This window comes from Ips typographus, linkage group LG4 (assembly GCF_016097725.1).
Source record: "Ips typographus isolate SLU linkage group LG4, UJ_Ityp_2.0, whole genome shotgun sequence".
Classification (NCBI taxonomy): domain Eukaryota; kingdom Metazoa; phylum Arthropoda; class Insecta; order Coleoptera; family Curculionidae; genus Ips; species Ips typographus.
Window position 1 is genome coordinate 289,023 of NC_138425.1, and position 20,215 is coordinate 309,237.

The 20,215-nt window shown below is 38.1% G+C and overlaps 1 protein-coding gene and 1 long non-coding RNA gene across 7 annotated transcripts in view; one reads left to right on the forward strand and one right to left on the reverse strand.

Annotated features, from left to right (window-relative positions):
* Positions 1-20,215, reverse strand: part of LOC145728267 (ecdysone-inducible protein E75-like) — a 54,235-nt gene that overhangs the window by 16,672 nt on the left and 17,348 nt on the right. The gene's annotated exons all lie outside the window — the stretch shown is intronic.
* Positions 4,943-8,198, forward strand: LOC145727945 (uncharacterized). Of its 5 annotated transcripts, XR_014177970.1 has the most exons (7): positions 4,943-5,134; positions 5,196-5,320; positions 5,400-5,493; positions 5,565-6,437; positions 6,507-6,643; positions 7,313-7,561; positions 7,619-8,198. It is a non-coding gene; the product is annotated as an uncharacterized LOC145727945 (long non-coding RNA). The 5 variants fall into 5 exon arrangements; XR_014177967.1 differs by having other exon boundaries at positions 5,196-5,493; XR_014177969.1 differs by having other exon boundaries at positions 5,400-6,437.

Here is a 20,215-nt window from a genome sequence, read left to right on the forward strand (position 1 = left end):
GCCCTCTGGCGGCCAAACGAAGCACCCTATCAACACAAACAGCCATATTTTTGGAAAGCCCATTATATTTTCTATCCATTGACATATAAAAGTCTATACAAAGTGTTGCAAATAAACGAGTTGTTTGTAAAAGACAGTTTTGACTAAATTTGACAAATTTTTCAAATAGGTGACCTAATACAAACTTAAGTACCTGAATTTTGAATAGAGAATCAGGCAAAGTTATAAAAATGAGTGTTCAATTTGAAAAACGCTCTTTTCCCTGTTCTTTGTCCTGTATAATATACAGGTGTGGTAAATCCAAAACCGACCATAGGAAAACCGTGTAACGGACAGAGAAACATAGATAATTGCATGCGTGGGACAAAGACAGAAAACTAAAAAATATCAAGTAGGCCGTATTTTCAGCGCGCTGTTGCCAAACACCAAGTATCCAATACCGTGGACAAAATTAATTTTATTGTTGGATTATTCCTAATTTTAATTTATTTCCATTCGTTTGGATAATCTGTATACGGTCAGCGAGCTGTATTTAGTCCGATTTCTCTCACAGTTTGAATGAAATTACTTATAAATTATAAGATACTTGGCGTTTGGCAACAGCGCGCTAAAAATATGGCCTACTTGATATTTTTTTCGTTTTCTTTCTTTCTCCCGCGCATGCAATTACCTACGTTTCTCTGTCCGTTACACGGTTTTCCTATGGTCGGTTTTGGATTTACCACACCTGTATGTATTTTATCGTTTTTCTTCACCCACTCTTAGAACAAACCTTGTAAAACACGACAAAACACAAAATTCAAGAAGAAAACGTTTCCTGATAGGCATAAATTAAAATAATTGTTTTGGAGACTAAAAATATTGAATTTCACGTAGAACCGTAAATATCTCAGAAACGGATACAGATAAGTGTATGACATTAATACACGAAATATGTCTAGAATATGACGTAGAATTCAAAAATGCATTAATATACAACGTGTCCCATTTAAACTAAGCAGCAGTTGATATCTGCTTCCGGTTAAATCAATGCACGCATATTTTCTTAGTAAAAAAGGTTTTTTAGACTCTCCAATCATGGTAATTCAGGAAATTAGTGGGTATTGTTAGGTAAGGTTAAGTTACATTATTGGCATATTAGGAATTAGTGTACAAAATTGTACTCAGCGGTTTTTGTTCATTTTAGAGTTTAGGCATAACGACAAAAAATCAGTCAAATTATTCAAAGTGGCCATTTGCGTTGCGTAACAAGCCAATTGAAAGTAAGGTCGACTTTTTGGCAATTTTGCGCGATCTACCTCGTAGACCGCCTTCTCGGATGTTACAAGCTTCACGCATCGACGAATAGTTTAGAATTGAAAGTTAAATTCTCACAGGTTAGACTACACAAAGTCAAAACAACTTTTTGTTTGTAGCTTCCCAGAATATTTACGCTCTATTTAGTTGGTCTGTTTTGAAATTTCTGCTTCTAAATTAGTACGGCGCAAAATTGCGCTTAAAGTGGACAGTAGCAGTGCAGTTTTAATAGAAAAATTGCAATCTAATCAAAACGGAATTCGAGGAAAAATAAACATTCCTAACTTGGCATGACCTTGTTCTAGTAAAAGTGCACTATCAACTTCAAGTAGCTGATTGTCACATTTTAGAATTAATTGCATGATTTATAATAAAAATATACAAAAATGAGTAAATCAACTGACTTAATGGGCGTCGTTAATGCATTTATTATACGAATACAATTAAGCCCACCCAGTGGCCAAATTTTCGTTTTACTTTACACTTGACCTTGCTACAATGTACATTTCACTTTTCTTCTACAAGTTGTACGCATTTGCTGCCGCCTTTGTACGACTACACCGATCTCTGTGATTGATCGTAGCTTCGCGAGAAAAACGCAGCCTTGATGACAGAAATTCCTCATCAATCTCGCACCAAAACCAGCCTATCGAAGCCTCGATTTGATGGGTTTTTTTTATATATTTGTTGGATCGATTGTCCGGCCAGCTAAATAGCCCCAGCAGGTCGTTAACCCTCTAATGGTCCCAATTAGAAACTTTCTTTCCCCAAACACGTGGCGCTATTCACAATCCACGACACGCAAACTTGTTGTTGCTATATCGGTATGGAAACCAACTTAACCACCCTCGACCCACTTATTTTAATAGAACATTCGAGAACACAATATATTATAATTCCAAGATGGCCGCGGTCGGCATTGGCATTGACGAGTGATTCGATGAGAGGCCTTAAGGTTGTTGACTTTTCAGGCCTTGAGCATGGACGGTTTTGGCCCCGGCTAAAATATGTTGATTACACTTCTAAGTCCCAAGGTTAAAAGTTGAAAATTACCTTTGCAAATATCGAGGTGGACCGGCCAAATTTGTTTTACGACGTTCTGCCAAAAACAGTTCAGACTGATAGTCAAAAGTAGCATTGTTTACCTTTTGTAAAGCAATTTCCGGTCTTTTTATGGTTAAAAAAAAGGTGGACCGGTCAGGTAATCCCAACGTTTCAAAAAACTAGGCCATCTTCTGCCTCCTAGCGTATTCCATCCAACAAGTCACATTTTGTCCAACTGGTATACACTTATAATGAGCTGACGTAATATTCACATGAAAACAACGCCATCAAGAGGTGTATGGCGTATGCGGCCCCGTTATATTTATTAGCTTCTTAGATGTTCCAAGCTCCAAGTGCAATAACCCCCGCAACCGGAAGCTCGACTTGTTTATAAATTAACCTCTACTACTGTTCTCTATGGCAGCCTGTCAATAACCATACTCATTTTAAGTATTATAAATGGGTTTGATTGATAATAGTAATAGTCCATAGAAAAAACGTGTCGCGTATCCCTCGAACGAGCCAAGAATTCTGATTACCATCAGTTTGTTGACTCCATGTCCGTGGACAATTTTTTTTTTCAAGGGCAAGCACCGAAATAGGAAATGTGGCCCGCGCGACCGCCAAACTTATGCCAACGTGTTTGCTACCTTGTGAGCGAAAAAAAAATGAGGAAGTACCGAACAAAAGACCCTAAAAGTTCGATAATGATGAACCGTCATAATTCCTATTTCGACACACGTCCGGATAACGGTAAAAGATTATTCCTTTCTTATAAGGGCGGGGTTGAGGGTTGGATGCCACGTGGCTGGCGAATGTCTTCCATTTGGTTAACGGTTCTGTTCGCGTGGCGGCAGCTGATCATACACATAATAATCGACATTAAAAAATCTGTTTTCATTCCGATAGAGAAGATAATTCACCATTACATCACCTGCTCTCCCGGAACCCTTAAATTTTTTTTCGCGCGCATTTTATTATTAATCAAACTCCTCTTCCCACTTACAAATCGAATCAATTGTAACCAAGTTTTTTTCGGGTCTACGATTGAAACTGACCTTGTTCGCCAGTTTGATATTAGCGTTTCGTCATGCCACCAATACACAACACACACGACCTTTGGCGGGTTTTTCTTGTATTGTTCGCCAACCTGTTTCTCTATTAATTTACGATCTTGTTCATGAGGTAGCGTGTGGGTGTTTTCCGATTAAACGAAATTATCCGGTGGTTACGCAATTAGTGCTAGTTTATACTGATGTTTTTTATGTTTTCACAGTAATTGAAACGCCTACTTTACTAGTTCATAGGTAATAACATGTTTATGCCTTCTCTAGTTTGTAAAAATGTGATATAAAATGTTTGGACACTTTTGCTGTAATGTGTGTTTCCTAATTAATGGCGTCACAAAAAGAAGAAGAAGAGTTGGTCATAACCAATTTTTTTTCTATTTACATTGGTTTAGCAAAGTAAACTTTTGAAAAATAACCCAAAAATACAGGCACGTACTGTGATTAAGTGGTTTATAATAAGCGAATAGCAAATTTTTAAGCAAAAAAAGCACTTTTTAACGTAAACACTGATCCGCATCCATTGCGCATCAAAACAATAAGAAAAACACTAGAAAATCAAACTCACCATGTTACATCTTCTCGGCATATCTTTATAAGCCACTTGTACTGTTTTCCAGTATTAATAGTTCAGACAAACTGCATAAAAACACGTGAAATTCGAATTACAAACTAGAACCAATAAATAGAACTGTCACGAATAAAACGCCGCCGTGTACTGTCAAAATCAAAACTGTCAACGTCACAGGTGCTTTGTTACCGAGTCAATGAAATGATATATCATGTTAATGGATGGCCCTAAGGCAATTCTCTTGTGGTGTTATAATATGCAATTTGATATGTTTCATTTTATAGTGTTTGTTCTGGCCGGCATTCCTCAACCAAATCGTGGTAAGAACATTATAAACTAAATCTAGGATTAGGCAGGAAAAAAAGGACCGTCAGGTAGAAACCCATTTAGATCAAAATATGCCAAGGATTGGTCCTTCTCAGAGGAGCCCTTTGTACTATTAAGAACCGAGAAAACAGTCATGATCGTCCTTAACTAAAAACTGTTGTCAGAAGTAATAATTTCACATTTGTTACCCTTCATCTCGTCTTCAATGCGACTCAGTTGGTGGCCCAATTGAGAGTTAGCGACACCGAAAAGAAAGCGAACAGTTAACGCAAACGATTTTATAATATCGAATTACTTAACATCATCGTTCGACGTAAACAATTCCTCGTAATTTGTAATGCGGACGTATGGTTTGGCTGTTTACAAAGTTAGAAAGTCATTCAACTTTGTGGCCCGACATGTTTACCGCAACCGTTTGTATACGCCATGAAAAAACGTTTATTATTATAATTTTGATTAATAATAGAATGTAGGAATGTACATTTTTGTACGAAAGAGGCTTTGATGTTGTCTAGTTGTGGATATCAGACTGTTTATGGCATAAATGCTAGACATGTTTTTTGTTGGACATTGTTGGCAACAATGTTCATTCAATGTCAAATGTCACTGTCAACTGTCACTTGAGTTAGGAGTTGGATTATGTTGTTGTTTTTGTAATTAATTATGTAGCATGACACTGATTTTTAGACTTTTTTGTGTGTGTAAAGTAACTTTTGTGAAAAATTCTGGGGGTTGGGGAGTACAAACTCGATTTTCTCAGCTCCCTCACAACTCATGGTGGCGAATTGCCCTGTAGCAGAGCCAAAGAACAAAACAAGACAAGACAACTGTGATTAATTGACCATTCAATAAAAGTCTACACCTTAAAAAGTTTAGTTTTTCCCTTTCAGGCGTCAATCAGTGAATCAAAACAAACTATACGTATGATGAACGTTTGCAGGCGTAAAAAAAGCTCTTGCCGATCCAGTCGCGCACCAGAAACGCCGAAATAAAGTGACTTTTCTGTACCAGTGGGGTAAGTGACTCCCGGTGACCTGCTATTCGCACTACACAATACGTAAGACGTCAATGTACGTAATGGCTCCGGCCTGTAGGTCAGTGGCCCGGCTAGAGAAAGACCGGCATCGAAGCGAAAAGGAGAGAGTATTTTTGTCACTGTCGGTAATCTAAGTTTAGCCGCAGATTTAGGTGCGTGTGACTATACGAATATCGAACAAACTTCACGATGTTTTAATCACTTTTTCCTTGACAATTCGAAGGACAAAAGTTGCCCAATATAAGCGAACGTCGTAGAATCCGCAAAGAACCAGAGCGTGTCAGGACGACGACGACGACGACTACGCTCGTCATCATCATCCTCGATGGTATTCGCACCGGGCCACGGCCAGTCATGGACCCAGGAAAAAAGAAGTCGCGGTTGGCATTGAACTCTGCGAAGAAGAGCGTTGCCATCGAGGCACCGACCTCCACCAGGCTCATTAGATTCAGCGAGACGAGCCGAATTATTGATTTTCAGGGCCTTATTTTTAACCAAATGTTTTTCTAAGCAATTGTTCTGTTCACGTCACTTAAATAATTAAATATAAAAAAAATGACAATATCCAACACCCTCTATATGAGAAAGCCTAAAATGTCATGTTTAATGGCGGCATACAGTGGGCTATTGTAACAATCCAACTGGACATAATGTTGGACTTTCCTTTCTGGCTTTGAAATTAATCAATAATATTAATTATTACTGATTATTTGCTTAAAACTAACTATCATCCCTATTTCCGCCATATTGAAATGTTTGACAAACACCTTCTAGGCTTTCTTTTCTAGCATAGGAGGCGGTGCTATATCTCAGCTGTCAAAATTTCTTCTGTTGACGTTTCAAGACAAATGACACGACTCCTAGTGGTGACTTTCGTAAGTGACATGTAGCAACCATCCAGTGCCGTTTGTTTATTTTGAATTTCGTAACTTTGTGCTGTTTTTTGTTGTTCTTTGGGTGGTTAAAATCAATAGAAGAAAAATTTTAGGTTCCAAAAAAGCAAATTTGGTGTTTTAACAACAATTTCATCAAAGTGAACGCTTAAATTTCGTGCTGGAAGAATTCACAGAACAGTTTTGGCAGCTAATGATTTGTGGTAGGTCCAAATTAGGATCATCTGTGCAAAAAAACTGTTTCGAATCGTAAAGCATTACACTTTTGACAGGCAAGGTCCACATGGATTATTACATTGTCAACAGTTCCAAGAAAACCTTCACCACGGGGGAGTGAATGCTGCAAGATTCCACTCTGTATCAAACAGCAAATTAGCCAAACAACATCATGTTTTAATTCCACAGTCAGGTAACCAAACTAACTAAATTAAACGGAAAAACGGATTTCAAAAAGGAATTACGACCCATCAATATAAAAAATAACTTTGGGCTCCTAATAAGGATCATTAGAGAAGACCTTGCGCTCGTTTTCTTTTTTTTTTTGAAACTGTTCTTTTATAGTTCAAATTGCACCAATAAAATTTTTAGTGACCGTTTAAGCGAGAGACTGTAGGGGTGCTTACAAATCTTTTTTCACTCGAAACGGTCCTAAAGTGAAAGGGTTGCCAGGTTTTTTGGGCCCTAAAAGTTCGCAATGGTGTTCCAAGGGTCTTTTATGGGTTCGTTTGCGTATTGTGCAAACGGTTTCGTTTTGTTCAGTTTTTGAGAAGTGTAACCAATTTTTCTGAAAAGTAAACTTGCAAATTTATTGTCAACTCTTTTTGCATGTTCCCGTTTTGGGTTAGTGTCAAGACAATTATTTATGACTAAATAATTTGGTTTGGTTTTTTAACTCAGAATTGTATCACCCAACTATCCAGATTTAACGTAAATTCACCTGGTAACCGAGTAGAGGGCATTGGCACCATAAACGCACCTTGCGTATAAAGAACGTTTCAGAGTTGTGCATCCATGTTCGAAAAAGCCCATAAATATGTCGCTTATAATGTGAGCATGCACTAATAATATTAAGGCATAGTTTAGGAGTAACGGGGCCGGCGTAGAGACTGTGACTATTATATGGTCGCCGGCATTTCCGAGGTCAAAATCCTATAGACGAAAAGGTGAAGGATATCTCTTACGAAACTTAGGTCCGATTCGGAAAAGGGATCGTTGACATATAAAGCGATGAGAGTGTTCCAGTACGTTCGATGATTGAAAGTACTTTTACCCAGATCTCATTTACGGCATGCAGTTTCTCTCTAGTGCCATTTAGGGCGGCCATTACGTAAGTGACGGAACATCATTTGATCTGATTGTATAATGGTAGTTCATCGGCCCCCAGGGGTCGATGCATCACGTCGTCGCGACGGAGGTGCACCTAACGGTGCCGATCAGCGGGTTCGATGACGCCGTCGCCGAGTGCGTTTACCCTGGTGCAGCAGAGCAGTCAATGCACCAAGAAGTAGGAGGTTGTTGCAGAAGTCCAATACGTGCGGTTGCGGTGTTGTCAGTCAGTTCAAATTTACAACACTCTTTCCAATTTTCTGGTCGTTGATTACTTTAACCAACTTGAATTAGTGGGAATAATAAGTTGACGAACATACTAGAGTTTTTTTTTTAGTTATTGGCAACGTTGCACGGCAGATGGCCTGCCCGAGCAGGTATTCGGCGATATGATTGACGGCACCTGTGGTGATTTTTGCCAAAACTTCTGGAATTTTCTTTCCTCGTTGGGCACATGTTAAACGCCCCTCACAAAAAAACTAAAAGACCAAATTGATGCGCTGCATTGTTTGAAAGAGGTATCTCGGTTTTTTATGTACACCCACACTCTCAAACTTCCGGCATATGGGTGGTTAATTGGAAATTTAGAAAAAAATGTTTTTTTAGCATGGATATCTATTCTATTAAATTGCTTTATAGCTCTACGGGTGTAGTTGGTGTGATTGGTCAAGAAAAAATCTGAAAGCTGCTTTTGTGACTGTCCTGACATTTACGGAGATATGTGGACATTTTGCTAAGGAAATGTGTGTAAAAATTCATCTAATCCTCAAAAAACGCAATTTCCACAATACAAACAAACGCAAACTGTCACCACCATATTGGAATTTTTGACAAGCACTTTCTAGTATAGTAGGCGGTGAAAATATATGATGTGCTTCGTGTAAACTTTGAATGGGGTTAAAAAATCAAGTGGGCAATGATGTCATGTGGCGACCCCTGTGACTCGAATTGTCAAGTGACTTTTTTACCAAGTTTAAAATCTACAGTGGTGTTAATCTATGGTTGTACCCCATCAAAGGAGTTTATTTTAACTAGTTTTGAAAAATGCTTATTGAGAGACATTATTTAGTAAAAATCATCCTTTTTCCATGAATGATAACAAATTTTATCTGTACAACGTCTTAATTCTTGAATTCCCTTAGAAACCGTTTGTCCTAGTTTTAGCTAAAACAAAAGTAATTAAAAAAAAAAACCTTTATTGAAGCAAAATTAAAGGTGTATAAAAGACAGAATGAATAAAAAAAGATAGAAAGATACAATGGGCGTAATTGGCACGGCTCGAATCGGGTCGAAGGCCCCGCAATATGGTGTGAGCGACCTCGAACGGCTCACAGAGCAGAAAAAGGGCGACTGCTTAATGCGGCCGCCCAGTTTAACGAACCGCCCGGTTTCTCTAGGAATGTTTTCGCTGGTTCAGTCGGCCGCGAAACATTCGATACAGTTTTCCGAGAAATGTTTTATTCCAATTATCAGAAACGTCCAGAACTATTATGTTGAGTACCGACCAGGCTAGAAAAACCGTTTTGCCTATTAGAGCCAAGAGTCAACAACCAAAAAGCGATTTGTTGACCTCGAGACCTTGAAACCCGGAAACGATTTTTGGTTATGGACTGGCCCAACGTTTATGACTAAATCACAACACAGTGAGTGGTTTGTGATTGGCTGCTTTTTCTTGACCAATCACAAACCTAATCATTTGGAAGCACAAAAATGTCTTGATTCAGATCAGTTGGTCTCTCTCTCTCTCTCTAGAAGATCTCCTTGATCATTGGTATTTTTTTCTCGTTTAGTTCTAATGCCCGACCGAAATAACCGGCCATGACAAACAAGGTCGCAAAAGCTCGTCATAAAGTTGGCGGTCTTTTTGTCTCTGTCGCTCTTCTGAAAAATTCGTCCTCGAATTAGTACGCCTCTTTGTAGAGTGCTTTGAAGAATCTGCGGTCATGGCTGTGTACCACCAATTAAATCTCGCAAAAAAAAAGTACAAACGTCTTCAGTTTAATTCTAGTTGGTACAAAAAAGTTTCACGGATAAAGAAGAGTGAATCAAGTTTTAACTTTGTATTTTGGTACTAATAATATGTAAACATCATTAATAACCTAAATCGAAATCTTAAGTAAACCGAATAACCGACTAGTTTGAACTTCCTAGTCTCGAAAAGAGCACACACTCAACACCTTCCGTCACGATTTCCTCGATAAGGCCTCTTCGCAATCGAGGTCACTCACTCCGATTGCGAGCGTTCCTCGACCCCATTCAGGGGGGGCCCCCGACCTCTTTTCACGAGTGTCATCGGACAGGCCGTTCGCACCGGGAGTTCAACAACTCTTCCTACATATCCTAGACAGGCTAGACTTTTAAGCAACTCGCAAGTTCCCTTTTACACCATGGTTACAGCAAATGTTTTTTTTCTATTTCGTTACATTATCATTATAAGTCACCAAAAAGCGCGAAATATGTAATAGTAGACCGCCAATGTGTTCACACACAAAATAAGCTCGAGCGGGATATTGACAGCGCCACCTTTGTGACAGTGCGCGAACTCGACGTTTACGAACAGCTACGGTAGATGGCGCAACCGTTTTTAAACTCGGTAATTTACACTGATCGCAACGAGGTTCAAGAGTTGGACTCTACTTGTTTTGTCACACCAAAAAGGGCAACATTTTAAAAATTGATTCCATATTAGGGTGTTTGTTATTTTTAGTTAAATTCACTCTAGTCACTTTAACATTAAATTTTGGTAGTACTTTCTTGTCAATGTTCTGAAATAATCTTATATACAGTGTGTCCCAAATTGTTATGGTCGTAGGCGAATTGACAGCTGTCATATAATAATTGTTTGCAAAGTTATCTAAGACGTACGCTTTTTGTGACAATTGCCATCCATAGGCGACCTGACCATAACAATTATTGAACACCCGTTATTCGCTCTTCAGTCCCAATTCTCATTGGGAATGCGGTGGTCAATTATATGGCCTCGTTGACCGTTGGCTAGAGGAGGCTTTAAAACTTGCTAGAGGAGGTCTTAAAAGAGTTCAGAGACGTCTTGCAATTCAAAATGGCTTCTAGAAGCATCTGACAATTTTAAAATAGTCTTAAAAGGGATCACAGGCTCCTGATAACTCAAAATGGCTTGCAGAGGCATCTGGCAGCTTCAAAACACTCTTAAAGGGGCTCAGAGGCCTCTAGCACTATAAAAATGACTTCTAGAGGCTTCTGGCAACTCAAAACGGCTTCTAAAGTCATCTGACAGCTTTAAAACATTCTTAAAAAGGTTCAGAGGCTTTTGGCAACTCAGAACGTCTTCTAGATGTTTCTAGCAACTTTAAATAGATTCTAGAGGCATCTGGTAACATTAAAACAATTTTAAAGGAATTCAGAAGCCTTTGGCAAATGAAAGTCAAGGTTCAGCGGTCTCTGGCAACTCAAAATGGCTTTTAGGGGCATCTGGCAGCTTTAAAACACTCTTAAAGGGGCTCAGAGGCCACTAGTAATATAAAAATGGCTTCTAGAGACATCTGTCAGCTTTAAAACATTCTTAAAAAAGTTCAAAGGCTTTTGACAACTCAGAACGTCTTCTAGATGCTTCTGGCAAGTTTAAATAGATTCTAGAGACGTCTGGCAACTCAAAATAGCTTTTAGGGGCATCTGGTAGTTTTAAAACACTCTTAAAGGAGTTCTGAGACCTTCTGAGGTCCAAATAACAATTTATTTTTTATTTTTAAAAATTTTACCAGGCCAACTGTGAATGTGATTTCAATGCGGATTTTTTCAGCTCTTACTACTACACATGCAAAAAAACAAAATGGCGCCCCTAAGAATCTATGATGTTATTATTAATATCTCGGAAACAAATGATGGTATAATTTTTCTAAATACGTCATCGCCTTCTACGTAAAAAAATGCAAATTGCAATCAACTTGAGACACATCGTATATTGAGAATAAAATATTCAAAAATACCAAACCAAACCAAAACTTTATATAATTTGTGATTTTGTACTAAAACTTTGTCACCCTGTATATGAAAAGCGCAATTAAAAGTTGGGACACTCCGTAATATTATTATTTGTAAGTTTGAAGTTTCGAGAAGAAGAGTATTATTTTTAGGAAGGAATTTATACAGTGTGGCTTAAAAAAGTATTCTTTCAAAGTAAAACTATTTAGTTCGTCAATGTTGGCATATTTGAAAAATTTGTCGAATAAAACAAAAACTTACCGGGTGGGGTAACAAAAATTTTCGGGGGTATCAACCTGGTGTTGAGCTTCCCCGCGGGTTCAACGACACCAGACCGCGACATATTCATCCCCACCGACTTGTATCCGGCCACCAAAACTTCCCGAACGACTTAATCAAACTAAAATTGAAAAGTTGTCAGAGGGGGATGATTTTCCCGGCAAAAACGTGGGCGTCGCGACGCGCGCCTTTCTCTTCGTCGAACCACGTGACCGGCCTTCCACCGATGTCTATCTCTGCATGTGCGAAAGTTGAGTAAGATTTTTCGGCACTTTTTTTTTTATTTTGCGCCATCCTAAACGCGTCAAAAGATAAAGCGCTTATCTGGCAGAGGTGAACAACCAAAAATTGGGTCAATTCTCGTTTTCAAGGACCCAGCCGATCATTTTGTGTGTATGTGGTTGTTGTTCTTAATTAAAGTTAATAATCCACCTCAAAAACAGTTGTTAATATCTTAGTAATGATCGACTACTACACGCTAGTTACTATAGCCGTTAGACCGAAATGATTTGCCAATATTGATTTTGCAAAAAAAAAAGATAACAAAAGATCAAATTAGTGTGTCGTTGGGGTCAATGTACGCAAAAATCATCGACAAATACAGAAAAACAATAACATTCAGCCCAAATTACTTGATACAAAACACTTCAGAAACCTTGTGTCAGTAGTAAAGTACAATTATTGGGAACAATCCAGAAACATTTAAATGTTCCCTGAACTTCTATAGTTACTCTCCCAAAAACGAAAAAAGTCTCTTTCAAGCTTGTAATTGACCTTCTAGGGTCACGTGACTGTTTTGTGTACATTTCTAGCGTAACTGTTACCTGTCACAGACTTTTCAAGTTTGTAACTGATCTACAGAGGTCACGTGAGTGTTGTGTGTCCTGTAACAGTTGAGAAAAATGACGGTTGGAGGACAGCTTTGAATTATCATTTTTGCTGATATTTGAACGTTTCAATTTTTTTCGAGACTTTTGACGGCTTGTAATTGGTCTAAAGAAGTCACGTGACTATTGTGCATACTCATGCAGGTTTTGTTTCTCCTTCAGAAGTTGAGAAAAATGGCGACTGGAGGACAGCTTTGAAAATCCAATCCTTCCGGATAAATTGAAAGAAATTAACTTTTTTCAAGAAATTTCTTTCATTTTTTCTGGAAACTATGAAAACTGGCTACAAACCCATTTTTTAAGCTTCTTTTAAGACAATTTTTAAGTTGGGTTGGGTTAGTTTTGGGTCTTTGAACGTTATAACTCAATTATCTCGTAAACGTTTTTTGAAAGTGTCAAATCAGAATTTTATAAGAGATACTTATTTTTTCAAATTGAACAGGAAAAGTAAAAGAAACTGTAATTTTTGGAAAAAAAAATTTAAACCATCTTTCTGTATCTACGCCACGGACTGTATTTTCGTTAAATAATTGTAAAGTGTTTGGAATACGTTTCCTTTCTACTACGTTTACACACACGTAATTAAATCGAGTCATTAAAAATCTCAGTGAACTAAATTTTCGTTTTAGTCCGCCATAACTGCAATACATCAGTGTGAAGCAATATTTATTGCACTTTTGGAATGCAAGTACGAACGATTGAAAGTAAAACCGTTTTTAAGTATGCCATGCCGCATACACATTCGCTTGTGATGTTCTAGTATTTGGCGCTTTGATGTTGTGGTGTAAATCCACTTTCACGGTACATAGACGAAAATCAAAACCGTCAATACTATAAAATTATGTGATGCAAAAAAGTAGAACTTTTTCCACTAAAAATCATTAAAAAAGTGTACTTTTTGCACGATTTTATAAAAAAATTGTTTTAGTACAAATTGTAGGAGTAAATGGGCATTACTTGGGAATATAAAAATAAGCGAGTTTTTGAGGATTATAAAAGTGATAAAAAAATTGGTCAACGTTGACGCCCTCTAGCGCCCTACGATATGACTAACAAATCGACTTTTATACGTCAATGGAAAGCTTATTTCGTTAGCTGTCCATCGATATATAAAACTATATACAAAGTGTTACAAATACGCGTGTTATTTACGGTTTAGTGACAGGGCGAATGTTTAAGGGCTAATCTGCTAATCTAACCCTGGAAAATTAGTAAAAAACTCGGTCACGTGACCTACAAGGTTTATCACGTGTTGACAAGCTGTTTTTGCCAATAACAATTTTTGTAAGGTTCAAATTTGCCTGACACACCGCCACTATTCTAATGAGTTTTGCGTTATATTGGCCAATTAGTGCAAGCGAAAAGCGACCTTAATGATTTTATTTTTACAGTTTTGCTAGGGCTCTAGAATTGACAAACCCTGTGTTAGGTTTGCACCAAATATCAGGGCCGTATTTGCCGTAAAAGCTTTATAAGTTTTTGGGTCATCCTGTATATACACACCAGGATAAAGCTAGCTTCTATTGATGGGTTTTTACCAAAATTGACCACCACTAACACGTAATAAGAGTTTCGTCACGTGACTATGTTAATTACGTGTAATGTAAGGTCACGTGGTATTAAGTTTTTTTGTTTTTGGAAAAAAAATACTGGAAATTACCTTAAATTTGCGCAATTAGTCAGTGACCATTGACATTGATTGCTTTAAATCCAATATGGCTACGGTTTAGCTAGGGTTCTTGACAACCCTAGTTGGGACGAAATTTCTGTGCACTTTACCATTAAACCGTCCGTAACTCGGTTATTTGAAACATTCTGTATACGAAATATTTAATATCGTAAATAGCTAATAAAAGGAGCTATCACGTGACGTTGAGCTGACACGGCTTAGTTGCACCGTTGGGCCGCTAGAGGGCCACTTAGTGGAAGCGAAAAGCGACCTTAATGATTTTATTTTTATCAAATTGATTGCCTTGGAGGCCAAACCAACACAGTCGGTCATATTTTTGGAAGATACAGGGTGTAAAAATTGTCTTTTTATCAGAATTTTAAACTATGTAGTTCTTACAGTTTTTGAGTTTTTTAGCAAAATTGCCAAACCACAAAAAAAAAAACAATGCAGCTAGAGATCTGGTTGTATTTTTGTTGTAAACATGAAAAAAAGCATTTTGATAATACGTTTCGTTTATACAGAGTGGTGGTCACTACAGGGAGTTAATTTTTTTTAAATAAAACTTTGACATCCTGTAGATTGGTTAATATTGTCGGTTTGGAGAGTCAAAGCAAAAAGTTTTGTTTCCTTATACCAGTGAAATGAAAACTTTAAAATCACCCTGTAGATGGGTGAATTGACATTCTTCTTTGATGGCCGAAACAATAACGAGATGAACTAATACTAAAACTGTCAAACTCGTAAAACATAAGTGTGGTTATCTTTCGAAATCTAAATATCTCCCCCCCCCAATAACATTTCTCTGGCAGTCCGCAATTGACATGACATTTACAAAGCAGTGTTGCCATGCCTCATAAGCAAACGACTACAATTTTGCAATTCAAAAAATTACTGGCTCACTAAAATCACAATTTTTGACTTTCTGTATTAAATTTAGGCCATTTTGAATCACATGGCAATAACGCATCCCAGTTTGGTTAATGACGCACCGAGTCGTATTCAATGTCAATAACAAATTGAGGGTGATTTAGCTAATTTTATTCCGTAGGCTATAAAAGGGCCAAATTGTGGATGACAGCCCTCCAGATATCCGGACAAGTTTATTCGCGGTACGATCGTTTCAAAAACGAGACCATTGACGTCACCACGCTCTTTGTTTATATTTGCCACTAAATTCTCCAAAAACACATTTCGGTCGTTCAAATAGCAAAAGATAAAGGAGGTAAGTGAACTCGAATTGGGTCAAAAACACGCACAATTATATCATTTTTATCTCAAACGGACCGATAATCAGTTTGCAGCAAATTTCAAGATTGCCCTTCATGACTACTAGACCTAGATTATTCAGATTTTCCAGAATAGTTATCTCTAGACAAATAAGTACCAAACCGCGATTCAACGTATTAAAATCAACTATAAAGCAACAAATTCAAGGACTTTGGTGAATAACAAATACCTGACCCACTTTCCACCCGATGGGTCGTCGACCCCCCTTCTGTACCTATTTTAGTATTTTTTTTTCCTGTTACTGTTAATTCATGGACATTTGCCTAGATAGGGTTTTCTTCCAATCATGCGCAAAAATACACTTTTACAGCGTCAACGTGAAACGACCTCATCGGGTGCAAAATTAGGGTCAGAAACCCTTTTAGTGTGGGTTCAATCTCCTCGAGATTTTTGCTAGAACAGTATCACTTACCAGCTATGCAGGCTCTTAGTTAATTGGTTAGTTACCTGAAACAAAAATCAAAACTGTTATTCCACATATTAACCAATACCTTTAGTGGGTTTTAATAGGCAATTGCCTTTCTAAGGCTAAGGTGTACCATTCGAAATTAACCGTAGAACCGTAAAATTCAACCTCGATGTCGTCACGATTCTAGTACATTCTCCCAACATTGATTAATACACGCGAACGGTGACCTTTGACTTAGTGAGCAGGTCTCTATAACATCACCGTAAATCAACAAAACCATTAATCATACATATCGATAACGGAAACAGGATTGTTAAACACAGATTGTTATTTCATTTTTATTTCTTGCAATTTAAACCGGCAAAACTGGACAATTAATACGCCCACGTAAACCTAGATCAAATTGCATAAGTGCCACCGGGAGGTGTTGCAAAATGGCATACCCTAAAGACAATCGAGCGACAGCTCCAGCTGAAAATTATTGACTTAATGATATGCAATAAACAAAGCGGCATTCTTGATCGGTTGACAAAAATCCTAATTCGAAACGGTTCATGCAATAGAAAGTTAATGGCTTGGGGCTGGTGTCCACCAGGAAAAATGGAGTACAGAGTGCCAGCAAGAAGCAAAATTAGCTGGACAATTTGGAAATATTATTTCATTGAAATTTTGTTTGTAGATCAATAAAATATCGGAGATATCTGAAAAAACGAAAATATTAACATTAACAAATTTCCATCGGTATTTATTAGCTTGTTAAGTAACGGGTGTTCAATAATTGTTATGGTCAGGTCGCCTGTGGATGGCAATTGTCATAAAAAGCGTACGTCTTAGATAACGTTGCAAATAATTATTAAATGACAGCTGTCAATCCGCCGCGCCGGCTTGATTTCAAACCATATACGAATGCTAGAACGAGAGAACCACAGCCAACTACGACCAAAACAATTATTAAACACCATAACCTAACCTAACCTTAGTTTTCTCTGCTTCTTGCTGCTCTCTTCGCCGTAAAATTATGCTGACAGGACGTAAACAAGTTTTGGACAACCAAAAATTTGAAACTAGTATGTTTTTGTAAGGCCAATGTGAACTTTGAAATAAAATGACACAAACTGTCACTTACTTTCTTATACTCCCTCTAGTCCCTCTAGTGATCAGTTTTTAGCATTCCAGCTGTCATTTCTGCCTTTGTTTACATTGATTTTGGTTAGGAATTTAGTACAAGTGACAGTGTCGTATTATTTGTAATGTTAGGTTAAGATCGTGTTGAGCGATTTTAGTTCCACTGGCGCTGCGTCCCAGGCGCCATTTTGAATTTCCTGTCAAAATATTGACTTGCACCTCATTTTAAAGGAAATTTCACGTAGTTTCAAGAAATGACAGACAAAATGGCGTCGCAGGCCGCCATTTTGAATTTTCTGCCAAAGTATTGACTTGCACCTCATTTTAAAGGAAATTTCACGTAGTTTCAAAAAATGACAGACAAAATGGCGTCGCAGGCCGCCATTTTGAATTTTCTGTCAAAATATTGATTTGCACCTCATTTTAAAGGAAATTTCACGTAGTTTCAAGAAATGACAGACAAAATGGCGTCGCAGGCCGCCAAGACTTGTCAAATGTAGAATAAGAGGGAGTGTCTACGGTCACGTTGTACACTTTTTAATTCAATTACGCTCAAAAAACTGAAAAGTTGCATTGGAAAAGTTTGTTATTATTTTTTCTTATTTACTAATGTATTGTTTAATTTATGCAACAAGTTTTACGGGATGGAGACAAAAAACTCGAATATAGCAATGACCACGTGTAAAATGGTTGTCTGATTGCTATACACTCCCATTTGTGATAAAATAACAGCTGACGTCACGTCAGACTGTTTTGAGGTTAGGTTATATAGTAAACAAACTTGTGTTTGCGTACATTTTGTTGGGGAATTAAAAAAGCAGAATAAAATTGATGTGTTATATATATTATTCAGCTGCTGCTTTTTCTTGACCAACACAAACAGTGGTAATACTGGTAATAATAATAAATGACAGTGAATTACATTTTTGGTGCCCTTTTTAATTCTTAGGTTAGGTTAGTGTTTTTTTTATTAGCTTAACTGAAAAAAATAACCTAACCTAAGAAGAAAAATGGCGCAGAAACAATAAGACACATTTCTTGTGAGTTTTTTCTCAAAGTTTAGATTAGTGGTTTTTGGTGCCATTTTTTCAGTAATTAATGGTGGATTGCACCAACGTAATTAAGGGCAGCCTAAAGTTCACCTAGACTAAGCTGTAATTTGTCTGTGACAGACATGTGCAGTCACAGTCAAATTAAAACCCAATTTGGGGTGCCCATAAATATGTTGGTGTAAACGGCCCTAACCAAAACTCACAAAACCTAACCAAACAAAAAAAACTAAGAAAGACATTTTTTTAGGTTAGATTGACACTTTTCAGTGCTTCTTCCTTTTTTCAATCAATGGCTTACATACAACTTGACGCCATTTTTGGTGTTTGAGCTCTACCTACATTAACTGGGTCAAAAGTGCGGCTAATGCGTTATTTCCACGATTGAAAAATGTGAAAATTAATACCCGATAATTTGTATTAGAATTCCAACAAAAATCGAGTGCGGTTTACGCGATGGAGGTCATCGGATTGGAAAGGGCATCCGATTGTGAGGTTGCTGGTTCATTCACCTGACGAGGCCAAGTGATACGGGCCAGCGCGCGCCGCCTCTGCTTATGCAATTTGCAAGAATGACGACAACAATTATATGTCTAAGAGAAGAATTTTGGTTGTGACATTTGACTGTTCTACTGTCACTTTAATGGCTCCTACTCAGTTGAAGGTTAATGACATTTTCGTGTTGTTTCGAGACGATGACGTTGTCTGATTTACAATTCGCTTTCTTCGATGATATAAACGACCAACTTTCAATTTCTATACGCGAGTCTCGTGACTGAAACTACAGATCCAGCTTGGTATACACTCTAATCTGAATAATTCAGTTTATTAGTTACTCTGGGGTAACAAAGATGATTATTAATTCAGCGCTAGATATACAAAACTATGACCCTACTGGCCTATTTAGAATAGCCTCCAAGGCATCCACTCTCATTAATATTTGCTGTTTCCATAGTACTTATCAAGAAACGAACAAATTAAGTCATCAAACGGAAAAGTACCACCTAAAACGCTTATGGCTGTCAATAAAGAACTAAGCAAGGAAATATATGAAATATCCCCAGTAGGCCGAGATAAACTGACATTGGTCCGGTAAAAATAACTCGGCTAGCTACGACACGCCGAATGAAACGGCACGAGATAATCGCCGCGAGTGAAACAAAGACAACAGTATAGATTTCAGCGTCGCGACCTCAAAATCGCAAGAGGCATCGTCCTAGCCTCTACACGGGTCCGCGGATGACCTCGATTGCGAAGGCATTCGCTAAAAAGCCCGGCGCGAGGCTTTTCCAGCGACCCCGACAAATAAACGGCTGAGAAGTCAACGAACTAGCCTCGTGGCGCGGCTACGCTGACCTGAATCTCGTCGTGGCAATTTGTACGCCGTACGTCCTATGGATGGGGGCTCGGCCGCGAGGCTAGATAAGAGCGATTTTGGCTCAAGGTGAATGGATCGAGGCGCGCGAGGGTTGCTTAATTTTCGCGTGGGGGTTTCGGAAGGCCTTTGTATGATTCTTTGCATGAAGAAGTTTCATGACAACCAGAGACACAAATTACAGTTTGTGATTGGTCAAAACAACCAAAACTAGCTTTTTTTGACCAATCACAAACTGATTGATTTGACAGCTGTCAAAAATCTGTGAAGAGGAACGACTTGCAATGTCATTGGCACAGCCAATTTGATATGTAAAAGGAGAAAGTGGTCGCGTAACTAATCTAAACGCGACCATCCACGTGAAAGAAGAAAATCTTACCGGCCGAAAGTTTCACTTTCTTTCTCTCTTCGGATGGTTGGCTTTTTTTTTCATATTTGGCGCGTGTGTAAATTCACTTTCATTCGTCGTGGTGCGATCGTTTTTTGTTTGTTTCGTTCTCACTTTCACCGCACAGGTCGTTGTCACACTTTACTGTGACGTCATGTATTATTCAAACGCCGTAATTGGAGCCAGCCGAACAACATACTCTATTTTTAACAGTGATACACATT